Here is a 15,232-nt window from a genome sequence, read left to right as displayed (position 1 = left end):
CAATGTTGGACAAAATGTACATGGCATGTTTTGGGGGAAGAACTACTATATGTAAACATTTCTTCTTAGGTTTTGTGAGACTCATCATGTGTAGTATTGGTCTTGGTTATGGATGGGAGGAGAGATTCAAGCCAAATTAATCAAATTCACACTTCCCAAAACAATAAAGGTAAAGGGTAAAGGGACCCCTGACCATTAGGTCCAGTCGCAAACAACTCTGGGGTTGCGGCGCTCATCTCGCTTTAGTGGCCGAGGGAGCTGGCGTACAGCTTCCGGGTCATGTGGCCAGCATGACTAAGCCGGTCCTGGCGAACCAGAGCAACGCACGGAAACTCCATTTACCTTCTCGCCGGAGCGTTACCTATTTATCTACTTGCACTTCATGCTTTTGAACTGCTAGGTTGGCATGAGAGCTGAATTGCAACCATCCTTTGAAATTTGCAGCTAATTGGATTTTGAGGTGCAGTTCTCCAGCGAAACCATGTTTACAAAAAAGTCTACATTGGGGGGAAGTGTGTCTAAAAAATTACATATTTTACTAAAAAATACAGTGGTACCTTGGTTTAAGAACAGCCCTGTTTACGAACCATTCAGTATAAGAACTCCACAAAACTGGAAGTAGTGTCCCATTTTGCGAACTTTATCTCGGTCTAAGAACAGAATCCAAATGGTGGAAGGGCGGCGTCAGCAGGAGGCCTCATTAGGGAAAGCGCACCTCAGTTTAAGAATGGCTTTGGTTTAAGAACAAACTTCCAGAATGAATTAAGTTTGTAAACCAAGGTACCACTGTAACGTAATACAATGCATTATATTGGAATAAATTGTTTGCTAAAATGCATACACCAGTCGAAACTAAATACAGAAAGGTGTTTATTAGAAGAAATCCCCACTATAATAATGAATAAATTTCACGAGGATTTTTTAAATAAATAAAAAATAACAGATTGCTGCTGAAATTTGGAAAACTGGTTCCTTTGGCGACTTTGGATTATTTGATTAATTCACAGATATAAAAGGTACAAAGAAGGCTTCTAAAAACAGGCAGCAAAACAGCTAAATCTGCATTGACAGCAAATTGTGCAGCTGCCCCACAATTGTCTCAAGGCTGTGCTCCAGTTTCAGATAGTTCTACTCATTTCTCTCTTTAATACAAACTGCAGACTCCAAACCATTTTCTACTAGCTGGAAGGCATCAGCTTCCCAAACCCTGCTGGGTATTATTTTCCAAAAACCGTTAGCTTCCCTTGATGGACTGGCGACTGATCATTTCTGACCATTGGAACTCTCCTTATTGAAGGATGGTGATCCTCAGCCACCATCCCTTTCTAATGTGCCATAGTACATGATGCCATTTTATTACTGTCAAGTTTCCTTTTTCAAAAAAAATCCATTTCTAAGGGAGGTTCATCATTCACACAGCCATCATTCAATATATTTAACAGCTAGTTAAATGAGAATTCAAAATGAAAGCTACTTGAGCATATTTCTCTGGATTTGATTTCGAACCAGACATGTGACCTGCTATTTTTTGGCAAGGGTATATATTGCTTTTCCTGCTGCTTGCATAATTTTTAGAAAGCTTTGTGTAAGCATATGCCTGCAACCCTCATTAAGGGAAACACATTTTAAAAACTATCTTCTGAATCAAAGTATGAATATCTGGGGTTGATAACAACAAATGCACTCTGATTGCCAGAGCAGGTGCTCAATTTATGCATCATGGCTGAAAAGACATATTAATACCTTACCAAAGGAGAAACCTTTCTAGCAGTCTCCAAATTGCAAATAAAATGACAGTCTGTTTCATTAGTGTAATGGTTATAGGGGTTGCTCGTGCGTAAGTTGCCGTCACTCCTGGCTAGGTTCCCTGGTTAAACCTTTTCTGTCTGGACAGCCCTTCACTTCGTGGCTGTTTCAGTCGCTAGCAGAATCCGTCAGTGGGCGTTTCTTGAACCTCTTCCAGCATAGAAGTTCTTTGACGCCAAGTCTCCGCCTACTCTCCCTGCGCGGAAGTCTTCTGCGCAGGGTGGGTGTGGGCAGCGGAGGACCCGTGCTCTCCCCGCTGGTCTCCGGCGAGGAGTCCTGGAGCCCCCTCGCCGATTCCCCCATCTGCCCCCCTTTATCCCTGGTGTTACGCTGATTTCCTTCCCCAGCCGATGAGATGCCTCTCTCCCTGCTGGGCCCTTCTCCAGCATCGCTTGGGAGCCTTGCCTCCGCCTCTGGCTCCGATGGCAGTTCCCTGACAATTAGTTTAATCTCCTTTTGTTGTGATCAAATCTGTCTATCCTAAGGAAGATTTTACATTTGAAAACATTATTAAAAGGAAGCAATTATATCAGCTCCAAGGAGAGGGAGAGGGAGAGAGAGAGAGAGAGAGAGAGAGAGAGAGAGAGAGAGAGAAAGGGTTTAAGGATTATCTATTTGGGCTTCAGAAATGATCAGATGCCCACTGAGTGGCTTTGAGTCACTAGCATCCGACAGCTAATTCCAAAGGTCTGGTATCAAACATCTGTGCCATGTTACTGCTGGAGCACTGGGGGATTAAAACAGCATCAGAGACGGATGTGGGATATTCATTAAAATGGACAATATTATTATTAAATTTGTATAGACAACACTGTGGACAAAGGAATCCTTGCACTGAGTCTCAGTGATACTGAGATATATTTCATTTCAGCTGCAGTTCTACCTGGGAGAAAGCTCCATAGAAAACCATGTGTCTTATTTCTGAGTTGACACATACCAGATTTGTTTAAGATTTAGCTCCCTTGTGTAGTTTACTCTTTGTGAAACATCTTGTGTTCTTGAGATGTACCATGTATCATAATTGGCAGCTTATCTGGACTACTGGTGTCTGACTACACAACTTGTGCTATACCAAGCCAAACAAACACAGCTTCCTAGCCATGTTTTATGGTCTGTCAAATGCTTGATCACCTCCTATTATTGCAACCTCATGCAGGCAGCAAAAACAGAAGCTTGATCAATCCCCTTTTGAACTGCCATCAACTGGCTGGCAGGCTACATTCAGCCTGGTGGGTCAACAGTTTAGCAAATCTGTCCTACTGTAAAACAGGTAGAAGAGCAGAAGAATACTACAATAAAAAACATACATGGGGTTCCCCACCCATTGTATTTCTTATCATTACTTAGGTACCCAACTTTCTCTTTTTCAATGGGAGCTCAAAGTGGTTTGCAAAGCGAAAGTTACAATGGAATATCAAAAACAGTAAAGAAAAAAATCAAAATACTACAAGAACATGTCCTGAATTTCTGTCTCGCTGACATCAAAGGTGAGCTGGAAGATCTCAGGAAGTGGCAGCTCTTCTGCCACCAGATCTCCCCCCCCCCCCGCCTCCCCTCCATTCCTTTAAGTTTGATTGCTAAATCAGGGAGACCTCTCAGCCAAATCCCTTTTCCCCACTGCCTCTGCTATTTCAGCATTTGCTTAGATAGAGCAATGCACACTGCTGTTCCAAAATGATAATAAAATAATACCATGATTTTCTCACTTTTTATTCCCAGTATAAGAAGTCATCTTTGAGCTTTATTCTTCTGTCTGTTGCAGGAACGTGATGGAAGGTCAAATGCATATTTTCCTCAAGTGATTGACACTTTAATCAGCTATTCTTTCCTTTTTCATATGTGTTTGATACTTCCTTTCAGTGTCAGCAAGATACCCAGGCTGTGCATTGTCTGGGCTGTTAATTATTCCACATACTCCCATGCATGGGTGGAATAAGAGCCACCCTAATTACTGATAAAAGAAAACACTTTGTTAATGTTTGGTAAGTCTATAAAAGTAATTAACATCTTCACCTTACCCTAGCCTCTCCCTGGCATTAGGAATATCAGGTTGTGTTTCAGTATCACTGAGAGCTCCTCTGTAACAACATCAGAAGAAGTTCAATACTCTCTGTCCAAATTAATTAACCCCACCAGCCCAGAAGGAAGATAAAGGATTGTGCATGCTTAAGTTTCATGAAGGGAAACTGAATGATCGAACAAAATTTATTACTGAAGTCATAGCTTTGACGTGTTTCTTTCTGCCTCATTGTTAATTGCTTTCCTTAATGTCCGTTCCTTGATGGTGAACACTAACTAAACTGGCTTGCTATGGGGACAATATATTGTGTCAAGATGGTTGTGTCCACAAGGAATATCCAGAGGGATGTCTTCCAACTCCTGTCCAACCCCACTTCCCATCATCCCCAGCCAGGAAGACCAACAGTCATGAAGGATGACATGAGTTATAGTCCAACGCCATCTGCAGGCACACCACTTTGACTACCCTTGATGTGTAGGCTTCTGTTTATCACTGACAAGTCTCACAGATTTGCAGCAAGCTTTTATAAACCAGAAGTAACTCCTATTGATGATGATGATGATTTATTTATACCCAAACCCATCCGGCTGGGCTTCCCCAGCCACTCTGGGTGGTTTTCAACAAAATATTAAAATACAGTAATGCATCAAACATTAAAAGCTTCTCTAAATAGGGCTGCCTTCAGATGTCTTCTGAAAGTCTGGTAGTAGTTGTTCTCTTTGACATCTGGTGGGAGGGCGTTCCACAGGGCAGGTGCCACTACTGAGAAGGCCCTCTGCCTGGTTCCCTGTAACTTGGCTTCTCACAGTGAGGGAACCGCCAGAAGGCCCTTGGCACTGGACCTCAGTGTCCGGGTGGAACGATGGGGGTGGAGACATTCCTTCAGTTCAATGGGACATTCCCAGATTGAGTACAGGAGTGCGGACTTAATTGCTTGAATGTCTGCTGTTTGAGAGAAAGTTTTGCTTAATTGTAACCTATATCTTTACCTATCTTATCAAAAACTTTACAAATTCATTCTGTCTTTCTGGGCATTGTTCCATCCTAAAGCATTTAAAGTCCATTCTTCAGGCAAAAAGGATCCCCAGAGTGACTGACAAATGTTAACAATAAAACAGCCCCTGTTCTCAGGCTTACCGTCTTAAAGATGCAACACAAAAGGGAAAGCGATTGGGAGACAGGAGGAAAAAAGCAAACCCACACAGTACTTCTTAGCCACACAATTGTTGCAGTGTTCTGGGAGCACATGATTTGCTCCCCTTACTGAAGCTAAGCAGGTCTGGGATGAGAGACCAGTAAGGAACCCCACTGATCTCTGCCTTGAGTTCAGTCATGGAATTAAGGTGAGATTTAAATGTAGTATAGAGACAACCAGTCAGGTTGTATATCCACAGCAATGACCAGAGGAATGACCACTGGGAGGAAGGCAGAAAGAAGGAATGTCATGGTACGCCTGCATCAGCACAACTAGACACCTTCATCTGCCCTAGCTACAACAAAGCATGTCTCTCCCATATCAGTGTCTACAGCCACAGTAGGTGCTGTAACTTTCCAGCAGTTTGACTTCACCTCCAAAGGCACACTCCTCCATTGTCTCCCGAGACAGGCAAATGCCAACCATAAATGTAGTTAATAATAATAATATTCAGATAGAGTCAAGCTCTAACTCATTTCTTGACTATTTCCAGTCAGGCTTGCATCTATTTTTTCTCTATAGATGGCATTTTGCAACACAAGAAAAATCTGTCAAGTATAAGATATTTAAGTACCAGAATAGCAGAAGCAGAAAGTATACATAATCCAAAGTCATGCTGTGAGATATTTCTCTTTGAAATACTTCTATTTTTAATGGAATGCTTCTGCAGGGTTTATCTTGGTTTATGACCTCTTCATACACCACATTTTCATACGCAGAGAATTTCCTTATAAGAAAAAAGAAAGTGTATTTTCTTTCTTGTGGAAGTTGATGCAAATATTTATTTTGCTGCAAGTAGGCGGATTCCAAAGCCACTGGGCTTCCTGCCCTATGTGCTCAAGGCAAAATAAACATTTAAGCTTCACAAATGATAGGGTTCTCTTTTCTTTTTTAGTAAGTGAAACTATTTCAGGAAATGTAATGTGACACAACTTTTAGGAGAGGGATGGGAATTTGTGGGCCTCCAGGTGTTGTTGCTGAACTCCAACTCCCACCATTCCTGACCGCTGGCCATGCTGTCTGAGGTTGTTTTAGAATAACGGAAACCAGTGCTATTTTTCTAGAAAAAAAAGGTGCTGGAACTCATCACGAACATCTCTCTCTTTCTCTTAGAAAGGCAGTAGTGCCCACCTGAGAGGTGCCGGGACTGAGTTCCAGTGAGTTCCCCCTGGGGGGAAAAAAGCCCTGACTGAAATATCCCTTTCATATATTCCCCTTTTTGTATATATAGGTAAATTTTCATAAAGCAAATGCAGTGGAGAGACAGCACAGCTGAAGTTAATAATCTCTTTGGTTTTAGGTTGCCCTGCTCACATTCATTTATGCATAGCAAATTCAAGCACATTGTTCTGGTTCCTTTCAAAATATACAGAGTGGGTTTTGTCAAACCTAAATTTCACTAGCTATTCAGCAGGCAGCTGAAGCCAGAGGTCTGCATGATTTTGTGCAGCCACCTGCAAGGTTTAGTTTACCATTTATTTTTTGGAAGCATCACCCTGCTTTCCAGGTTTGCGATTGTGAATTTACATACTGCTGTCTCTTTGTAAGATAAATCATATTTTCATTTCAATCTGCATCTGCTTGGAATAATATTCTGGTGGGCTTCCACTTGCCAGTGTGATCCAGCTTCCATTCTGTTGACTGTGTGTCGTTGGCAGAGTCCCAGGGTTTCATTCACACACTGCTCATTCTTGCCATTATCAGCTCCATAGGCAGAAGGGCAGAATCTCAGCCTTGAATCAGTATTTGGCAGTTGTAATCAATTGAACAGAGGCTGTGGTTGACCCATAGGAACAGTGATGGGTCTTGCAGTGGGACTGGGGGTTACCCACTGTCAACACCATCTTTCTACCTATGCTGCAGCAAAGGCGCCATCTAGAATGCTCAAGTTCCCTTTACCAACACCACTTTATTTGCAGTTTGCTTTGACTGGAGAGTCCAGGGAATCTGTCAGCCATCACAGTGTTGACTATCACAATGTTTGCTCCTACCTCCCATTCCTTTGAGACAACTGGCAGATTGCAATTCACATACACTTACAAATAATGGCTGCATGCGTAGGTATTGTATAAAATAAAATCTGTATCCATGTAGCTGCTGGGCTCCAGCTGACACGTATCTTATAGACAAAAGCAAGAGGTGTAGATCAGGGATCAGCAACCTAAGGCCCGTGGGCCAGATAAAGCCCAAGGGACTCATTTATCCAGCCCGTGGCAACCCCTGCTGCCCGCTGCCCGCTCTTACTGGCTTGGCGTGGTGCCCCACTTCTGGATTTGAAGGAGCACCAGAAATAGCTTGTGTGCATGCGCAAATGCTATTTCTGGTACTCCTCTGACCCGGAAGTGCACCAGAAATAGCGTGTGTGCACACATATGGGCACGGCTCCCCTGCCCTCCGCACAATCGTCACTGGAGACACCAGCCCAAAGCAAGGAAAGCTTGCCAACGCCTGGTGTAGATGATCAATTTATTTAATCAAATGTAGGCTTGCTTTATAAAATGTCAGTGATGCATGGATCCACTTCATGTAAGCAATTTTTCTCCAGCTGAATAAATATCTCCCTACAATTATGTATTAACTTGAAGCCTAGCAGAAATGCTAAGATAATTTCACTAATTGAATATGGGACTCTCAAACACTCCAGCCCATAGACTCTGAAGTATGTAGGGACAGGACTGAGCCCCCTCCCCCAAATCTTGAGGCCTCCTCACGGTGGTGGAGGGCTTCATTGGGCTTACCCGCGGTGGCGGCAGGCCTCCCTGGGCCTTGTGCCCTGGTCCCAACATGTGTGACATCACGTGTCTCTCCTGAAACTCCCAACATCTATTAAACCTAGAACTACAAGACTGAGCTGCAGGGTAGTCTTTGTGGAGAAAAGGAAAGGATTCCTGCAGATATCCTAACCAATATGAATCGACAGCAAACAGATAAGATTTGCCTTTTGAGAGTCCCTAAGCCCAATATACCTTAAAATATATTAACTAGATAGCGGAGATAAACTCTGTTCAATGCTTGCTATTGAGCTTACGTCTCAGGGGTGGTTTGTGGTGATTTTTCTCTCTCGCCACTAAAAATAATTACATGGGATACAAGCGGAGAATAGCAATGATAAAGATTTAAGCCTGACTAGCCACACACTTCTTCTGAATGCCTGAATGTTAAGAAATAGCAAATGCTACAGACTTCATTCTCAAACCATAATCCATGTGCATACAATAGATGTAAAGGGATTACAGGGAGTGGGAAGAATTTGTGAGTTGTGTTATTTGCAGGACAAATATGTTCATCTAATGAGAAGCATCCAGAAAGGCAGCTTATTTATCAGCCATGCTGCAAAACCTTTATACAGATAACAATTATTTCCCTCTGCTCCCATAAGAAACTAGAGCTGCAGGACTCGCTTGCTGTTTTAAGCCTGTCAAAACTTAGGGAAAGCAGATTTGGGATCGTAAACTATTATGCAGTTCAACACAAACTGCCACATCTTCCAGGGAAGCATTTCTTTAAATTTCATGTTTTGCTGAGAAAGTGAGTATTAAGCACATCCAGGAATATGCTATGCTGGAGTTTGGAATGAGATCAGTGCTTTTTATATAGAACCTGGCGAGTCTGTGCATTCAGCCCTAAATAATGAATGAAACAGCTGCTGATGGTCCTCTGAAAACAAAGCGAGTGGCATCTAAGAAAATGTTGGTTCTGGAATTGGTTATTCCTTTTAGTTATTCTCTGTGCTTAGGGATGGCAAAAGCGCACACTGACTTCCCTGAGCAGCTTTTCTCAGCTTAATAAACAGAACAATAACAAGAGTCAAGGACAGAAAGAAACGCTGGGTATTCAGGCATGACTTTTTTAAAAAGTATGTTTTGCATCTGTCTTTGCTAAATGGCGAATCACAACATCAAAGAACTAGAAGGAACCAAAAGCCACCTGGTCCAATCCTCCTGTTGTTAGTTGGGACTCACCATCTTCTTCTTCTTCTTCTTCTTTTAATATATTTTTTATTAAATTTTCAAATTTTTCCTTTGTCACACTCATATCAAATCATATCATCGCATACAACTTTGCTCGTACCGAGCATTGACTCCCCCACCCCACTCCCTGGCTTTCTTAAGCAATCACAACCATCTTAGCATTTCTATATCACCCTATTTACCTTCTTACTATACTTAAAAAAATTTACTTTAGTATTTGTAAAGCTTCAAAAATTATCATTACAAAATATTTTAAATCAAACCTGCAAATGTTCTCAAATGTTTACAATGTTCCTTCATATACTCACCATCTTCTAATCAACTCGCACAGGCTCCAGAAGACTGCCAGACTCAAGGCATACACTAAAGGAGAAGGCAACCACATTCCTGGAGTCCATAGCCAAAGATGACCTGGGGAAGAAATGCTTTCCTGGATCGAAATATGGCGAATGGTTGGCATTGGTTCACGTATGATGCAACCCCTGTTATCAGCTCAGGAGCATACAGAGTTGTGTTTACATGGAGGCACCACTTATGTGAGCACTAGATCAGGCACGTCCAACTCCCAAGAGACTGCGATCTACTCCAAGTATTAAAAAACTGGCTCTGATCTACCCATTGTCCATACCATGATCACCCTGGGACACCCCTGTGATTGATCTGTTGGACATGCCTGCATTAGATGAATCCAAATATGAGCACTTAAATACTGTAACAAACTGGCAGGACAACAGGGAGGAGGAAGAGGATCCTAAGAGGGGTGTAGCTGGGTCTGGAACACACTGGGGCAAACAGGCAATGGGGAAGGAAGTACTCACATGGTGACAGAGGATGGCAAGGGGGTGGAAGTGAACAGGAACCAGAACAGCAGGATCCATCACCAGGGCCAGTGTGGTCCCTGTCCCCATGAACACAGTAGGATCTGAGGCTTAGGGAGCAGCAGAAGTGGCACTCTAGGAGGCTGAGGCAGGCAAGGGCCCACAGCCCACCTCCCTAGTTGACTAGGTGGGGCTCGCTTGCTCTGGGAGGAGGGGTGTGATTCCTCAGCTGGAGTAGGGTTGAAACAGGGTTACATGCCTCATCAAGCCCAGATGATGCAGTTGGCATGGAAAGTACAAAAGGGAAGCAGAGGTTAGTTGCTGTGTCTGCTCAGCCTTGGACCTCCATGGTACTGTTCTTTGGGTTTGAGACTGGACTGTATTCTGACTGCTGGGTTTCAGACTTGGCTACTTGGATTGACCCTGGATTGTATTTCCTGACCTTTGGACTTGTCTGACTTGACCCACCTGGACTTGGACTTTGGACTGATTTGCTGCCAGGTAGGCCAGGGGTTCAGGACATATACACTTTTCTGTTGGTGCAAGGGGGGAAATAGGTATAAAAAGGATAATTCCTGGATACCAAGATCCAAGTTTTGGGTAGGTACTCTTTGATAAGAGAAACCCACTAGAGATTTTAAAACATAATATATGCAGCAAATATGCCCTTCTGCATTCCAGAACTTCCCTCTTCCCCCAGGATAGGAAAAGACCATGTTTGGTAAATTAAAAACTGGTTTACTTACCAACTCTTCAAAGGTCAGGTTAATGTGTTTTTCCATACATCAGTCAGAAAAGTTGCATAGGCATTAAAACATGGCTTAGTGTTAAAGTGGTGAAGGTTCCTAAATTATTGATACAGGAATGGAAGAGAAGCTAGGCTAGGATGGAGCAACCAGCTTAGCCTTTTCACATGCTGACCTTCTTAGGTAGACGGAGGGAAAACAAAGTCTTGGTTACCTAGCCCTCCCCCCGGTGAGTTAAGCCTGGCAGGACAGCTTACTTTATGGTATTAACCCCTTCATGCATTAATTAGACTTAAGTATGTTGGTTATATGAGGCTGGTTATCCCAAATTTCCATTATAGGGAAATAATAGATCAGATCCTTTTGCACCAGTTCTTTATGGAACGTAAGTACAGTCCTGAAGTAATGTGGTTTATTTTTCTGTGGTGCTCATACATTATCTAAGCTAGGGGTAGGAACTAAAGACTAAGGGTAGGAGCCAAGTGTGGTCCTCCAACCCTCATGACTCTTCTCAGGCCACTTCCCCTTGTCAGCTCTGTCCCCTCCTCAAGTGCTTTTGTCTAGCTGGAATGTGCCCTTCAGCTGTGACAATGCCTTAGGCTTGCCTGGATACAGGCTCGAGACATGTGTATGGTGGTGTGAGCATGTAGAAACGTCTTGTTTTTGTGTAGCTGGAATGTGAGTTAGAAGTTAAGGCTCACACCTGTTCCTCCATTCAGTTTTGCCTCTGGCAACTCAGGATCTAAATCCAGTGCCATCTACCAAAACTACTCAAAAATACGTAACTCTGGGCCCCATAACCCATTGTGGGAATGTTAAGAATAGTAGGAAAGGCAATACTGAATAAGTATTATCCTTCCTTCATTCACACTAGTGAGTGATGTAGCACAGCAGATTCCCCTCAATATAGCAGGAAGCTAGTTTGCAGATTCATTTGGATTACTTAACTAAAGAAATTCAATCTGGTTTGCCCATATGGATTATTCCTGGTGTCCTTTTAAGGAAAGACCCAAGGGTATTTCCTTAAAAGTAACAAGAAATTTACTAACATTCAGTTCACGATTAGATCCCTGAAAGGCAAGCTTTACTTAGTAGTTACAAAACAAACTGTGCATTTATCCCATATGGAGATTGAGCTCATGTGCTCTCAGCCAGCAGACAGCAAAATTACATTAAGAGAACAAAATGGCTGCAGGAGAGCAGCCTGGCAACAAGAGAGCAGCAAGCAAGAGCTCAGCAAGAGAGAGAAAATGGCTGCGTGACTTGGCTCTTTTATGGAGTCAGCCAGGGCCACGCCCATCTCCCAGATCACATGCAGGGTGAGGAAGCTCCAGACCAGTGTAACAGGAAGTTACACTGACTGGAGTAACATCCCCCTGCCTGTGCCCACTCTAGGGAAATAGGAAATGTTGTACTTGACTGTTCCAATGGATTACATTCCACAACACCTCCTGCCCCCCTCTCAGTAAGCACCAGCAATCCACTGTGTTGGGAAGCTGGAAAAGCAATAGTGCCCTACCTGTTCTGCCTCACCAGCCACTACCTGCTACAGGTATTGTGGTCCAACAAGATTTAGAAGGCCAAATATTATCACCATGAGGAACAAACCCATTTGATTAAACTTCACTGTTCTGCTTGTATGGCTTCAGCTCTGATGTTCATTTGATTTAACGAAAGTATTTCATGCTTTGGCCAAGATCCAAAGGTTTGCAAATGGCAGAGTGTGGCATGTAGTTATTAAGAGCCCTGATTTACAAGAGCAAGCTGGTGGTTTAAACAGAAAGCTAAGTGCCTATTAATACAGAGTTTAAAAGCTTCTCTGCCTCATTACTGTTTAGCTAAAAGCCTTCCAACTCCATGCTTCTCATTCCCTCACCCCCTACTTGTCAGAATGGAGAGATTGTGGAATATGTCATCATGGCCTGTCCACAACTTCCATCAGGATTCCTGAGAGCATCCTGTTGAGAGCCTGTTGCAGAAAGTACAGAAATGCCGCGTGACCGAATTTATCCAATTAACAACATGAGAATTTGAAAATATTTTGATACGGAAAGGTTTGGCTAAATTGACTTGAACATACTGTCATTTTAAAAAAAATGTTGAATTTGGGTAGTGACAGATTTAAAATAATCCAATTTGGATTATAAGAATCGTCTGTGGTACTATTTACAGCTTTAGGTCCTATAATAGAATATTACCATGAGTGTCTGAGACTGGTAATTATTGTTTTGAAAGGATATAAAAGTAGAATTGAAGTTTGAGGATGCCTCCATGCTAGCCTTTCCTCCTACCGTTAAAACTATTAACAATTGCTCTCTCATTTTTGCCTGAGAAACTAGCAAATTTCTTACGAACTGTTGCATGTGTGTGTGTGTGTTTCTCAGGAGTCACCCTGTGTTTATTTGCTCTTCATATTGCAGAGGTTTAGTAAGTTTTAGAACTTACCCGGCAAGCCAAGGCAGGCCATTATTTGAGCTCCTCGTGCTCCTGTTTCACTGGAATGGAGATGGAGCTTGTGATGAGGGTGGCAATTCTACTGCTCTCCCTTCCTTGCTGTTCCTGCCCATTGTCCATTAGGGGAACAGGGCACTGTCCCTCCAGAGGTGTATTGAGGGGGAGCACCACTGGTTTGCCCTCACTGGGTGCCAAGCCGAGGGGCTGCTGCCACAATGATGTACAATGGAAGGCGGGGGTGTGCATAGTGCAGATCTCAAATTCTTTCTACATTTAAGATCATCAATGCAACATCAATCCAGACTGAATGCAAATGAACCAAAATGTGTTTCCACAATAACACTTTTTATTTACCTCCCCCTCCGTCAACTTTCACAACTAATGAAAACCTGGGGAGCTTTCTGAATTTGCCAGCCGTTCCTCCTGAATAGCAAATGCTTCCTTTAATTAATAGTTGTTGGCACTTCCAGCTGCTGGTGCTTGATAAGCTGTGGGCAGAAGACCTAAAGCTATGAACACACTATTGATTTTACTATTGATTGGGTATCTTCTTTATTTCTTTCTCACTGCTGCTATTTCACATGCAAATGGATGGTAATGGCTCCACATTATGACTGCTCTATTCGGGTGGCATTTGAGAAGGTGCAATTTAATCCAGTGATCAGGATTTCCCAGTGTCTCATGCCACCCCACCCCACCCCCACCATCCAGCATTGTCAGAGAGAAGGGAGAACTTAGGCTGCTGACAGAAAAGGCTGTTATCTTGAAAGAAATACAGCACTGTCTCCCAGAAGACTAATAGAAGAATTATCAACATGTCCTATGGGAGAACAATGATCACTTTTATGTTGGTTAATGTGACAAGCTGCCTAAGGGCACTTCTGCTTGGCAGCTCCCTTATAATATCAGTTTAGTGAAGGCCTTTTGAATCAATAGCATGGAAAGAGGCCTTTGGCAAAGGAGGCTTGTTTCCTCCACCTTGACATAAGAAAATGGGTTTTATAGGTTCCTTTTGTGGAGAGGTCTGATGGGAACAGAAGGGGACCAGAATAAGACAGGAAGCCTCTGTGTTGGCTTGTTATGAAGCATGTGTGGTGGTGTTATGTATTTAAAAATCCTAAACCACCTAAATTAGAATCATCTAAAGGGTGTGCAAAATACAACAGAAACAAAATATGTAACATAATATAAAATCATCATGTGCGCCATAAAAGCATAAGCAACAGAAATATAAATAAACAAGGTACATAGTCTAACCTCAGAGGTCAGATACAGATAGGTAGCCGTGTTGGTCTGCCATAGTCAAAACAAAAAAAAATTTTTTTTTTCCTTCCAGTAGCACCTTAAAGACCAACTAAGTTAGTTCTTGGTATGAGCTTTCGTGTGCATGCACACTTCTTCAGATACCGCTTCAGATACTTCTTCAGGTATCTGAAGAAGTGTGCATGCACACGAAAGCTCATACCAAGTGTGCATGCACACGAAAGCTCATACCAAGAACTAACTTAGTTGGTCTTTAAGGTGCTACTGGAAGGGGAAAAAAAAATTTTTTTTTGTTTTGACTCAGAGGTCAGAAACAGCCTGGGCAAAAAACTATGCTTAAAGGAGTTGTCTAAAATGAATAAATGAGAGTTCCTCATGAATCACAGAGGGCATTTCAGGCTATAAGACTAAACATGGGAATTGCCTCCTTCTGACTTACTGCCCTACAACAGTCCACAAAGCACAGTGCCACCAACAGGTTTGCCCCTGAGTGATTGTATGGGTCTGGGGAGGAAGTCTTTCACCTGGGCCCAAGTTGTTCAGGGCTTTAAAAGTCAACAAGACCTTGAGCAGGATATCTTAGACCAGGCATCCCCAACCTGTGGCCCTCCAGATGTTTTGGCCTACAACTCCCATGATCCCTAGCTAATAGGACCAGTGGTCAGGGATGATGGGAATTGTAGTCCAAAACATCTGGGGGGTCGAAGGTTGGGGGTGCCTGTCTTAGACTTCTATATAGCAGGCATCAGCCTACAAAATTCATGCCACAAAATATGTCTTAGTCTTAGAGAATTCATCCCACAAATTACTTGCTAATCTTCTATGCTGCTAATTTTTGCAGCAGCGGTTTGGTAGTTTATCAACTGCAAGACAGCAGGTGTGTATATGTGTCTCTGTGGGGGTGGGTGTAGCAAAAGGATAAACAGTTGTCCACAGTAAGGCGTAGAAAATGCAAACTG

The 15,232-nt window shown here is 42.8% G+C and overlaps 1 long non-coding RNA gene across 1 annotated transcript; it reads right to left on the bottom strand.

The window, feature by feature from the left end:
* Window positions 1–10,295: 10,295 nt before the first annotated feature.
* LOC310756203 lies at window positions 10,296–11,947 on the bottom strand. The gene is made up of 3 exons (XR_014544761.1): window positions 11,606–11,947; window positions 10,557–10,655; window positions 10,296–10,343 (listed from the first exon to the last, which is right to left on the bottom strand). It is a non-coding gene; the product is annotated as an uncharacterized lncRNA (long non-coding RNA).
* Window positions 11,948–15,232: the final 3,285 nt, after the last annotated feature.

This window comes from Podarcis filfolensis (assembly GCF_964270895.1).
Source record: "Podarcis filfolensis genome assembly, chromosome: 2".
Taxonomy (NCBI): domain Eukaryota; kingdom Metazoa; phylum Chordata; class Lepidosauria; order Squamata; family Lacertidae; genus Podarcis; species Podarcis filfolensis.
The sequence above is the reverse complement of the archived record's forward strand: the minus strand, read 5'-3'. Positions and strand labels throughout refer to the sequence as shown.